This window comes from Narcine bancroftii, chromosome 2 (assembly GCF_036971445.1).
Source record: "Narcine bancroftii isolate sNarBan1 chromosome 2, sNarBan1.hap1, whole genome shotgun sequence".
Taxonomy (NCBI): Eukaryota; Metazoa; Chordata; class Chondrichthyes; order Torpediniformes; family Narcinidae; genus Narcine; species Narcine bancroftii.
The window spans coordinates 197160306-197162298 of NC_091470.1; positions in this window are offsets into that span (position 1 = coordinate 197160306).

Consider the following 1993-nt stretch of genomic DNA (forward strand, 5'->3'; position numbering starts at 1 on the left):
TGAGGGGTGTGGGTTAACAGTGTAAATTGGGGGGCCAAAAGGGCCCATTGCCGTTTCAATGCCCATTGACATTGAAATTAAACATTTAAATCGATCATCCCTTTAAACATCTTTCCTTAACCCATGTCTGGTTCTCGACTCACCCGACCTCAGTGGGGGAAGAAAATCATGCTTGCATTTAACCCTATCTGTACCGCAGACTTTTGAATAGGTGATCAAATCCCCCCTCATGCTATCCAATCCATCCTTGCAGCCGCATCCTTTCTGCAGTGGGATGACCAGTAAACATTCCATAAAGAGACTTGAAAGCGGATTCTGCTTGGATGAAGCTGAAATCAGTCATCGGTTTTAATGACTTGGGTCGTTGCCGACCCTACCTGCTTTACTCCTCTGTGGCGTTACGCTCTCATGAGGGCTCCTCACAGAAGCCACTGGCAATGTCCAGCACCACACATATCAGAGGGCTTTGATTTGGAGCCTGGGAGAAGCCGGGGTTCCGCTCCCCCCTGAGATAGTCAGGAAGAGGGTGGGGGGGGGGGGGAGAGGGATAGTTCTCGTCCTGTTTCGAGTTTGGGGGTGGGGGGAGATCAGAAGAGCTTCTGTTTGAGCTCCAGACCCTGCAAGCTCAGTATCTTCCCGCTACTCTTGACGGGGCTCCGCGGCTCGGAGGACGTGTAAGGGAACATGAGAGGGGTCCGCAGGATCTCGGGGTTCCCCTTCAGTTCATAAACGGGCTTCTCCAGCTCACCGGCGCCTCTGCCGCTTCTACACCACTTGATGGTCTCAAAAGCAAGTATGCTTATATAAATGATACAGGAGATGCTGATGGTCACAGTGGAGAAGACGTTTAGAACACCCTGTGGCAATATTCCGGAGAGTTCTCGTTCACATAGTCTGGCGGAAAGATGTGAAAAGTCCAATACGTACCTGGGGACACAGCAGAAAATTAGTCTGCAGGTCATCAGGAAGTCGCACAGTGTGGAAACGGGCCACGATGTTCCACCCACACACCTTGTGCTTGGCCTTGCATCCCTCTAAGCCTGTCCCATCCACCCACAACTGGTCCTAGCTGCCTGCGTTTGGCCCCAAGTCCCCCACCCCCGCCCCAAAACCCGTCCTGTCCACGGATCCATCCAAATGTTGGGCCCACAATGGTCCCACCCACCTGGACAGCAAAGGCACATACACCAGGCTTCTCTTTATCGACTACGGTCAGGTATTTAACACCGGCACCACCTCAAAACTGATCAGCGAACTCCAAGACCTGGGAGTTAACACCCTACTGTGTAATTGGATCATGGATTTCCTCACCTCCAGACCACAATCCGTGAGGATTGGTAAGAACATCTCCTCCACAATCTCCATCAGTACTGGAGCATCACAGGGCTCTTAGCCCCCACTCAACTCTCTTGCCCCCTCTTTCTCTCCCCCCTCCCCATCTTTCGTCTCAGCCTCCCTCTCTATCGGTTTTACTTGCTCTCCATCTTGTGCTCTCTCTCTCCCCCCTCTCCCTTCCTGCCTTCCTCCCTTCTCCCTCTCCCTCTTCCTGTCTCCTTTCCTCCAACTTCCCCCCCCCCCCCCCTTCCCTTCCATCCAATCAGGGAAATTCTCAACTTAAACCTGGTTGGAAAGAGCTTTTGGCACAATGGCATCATTAAAATCAAAGTATTGAGTCCAGGAGTTGGGACTTGATGGTAAAATTATGTAAGACATTGCTGAGGCCAAATTTGGAGGATTGGGTGCAGTTTTGGTCACCGAACTACAGGAAGGATCTCAATAAGATAGAAAGAGGGCAGAGATTTATTAAGATGTTGCCTGGACGTCAGGACCTGAGTTACAGGGGAAGGTTAAACTTTATCCCTCGAGTTTAGAAGAGTGAGGGGAGATTTGACAGAGGTATTTAAAATTATGAGGGGGACAGACAGATTGAATGTAGGTCAGCTTTTTCCACTGAGGGTGGATGAGATACAAACCAGAGGACGTGGGTTAAGGG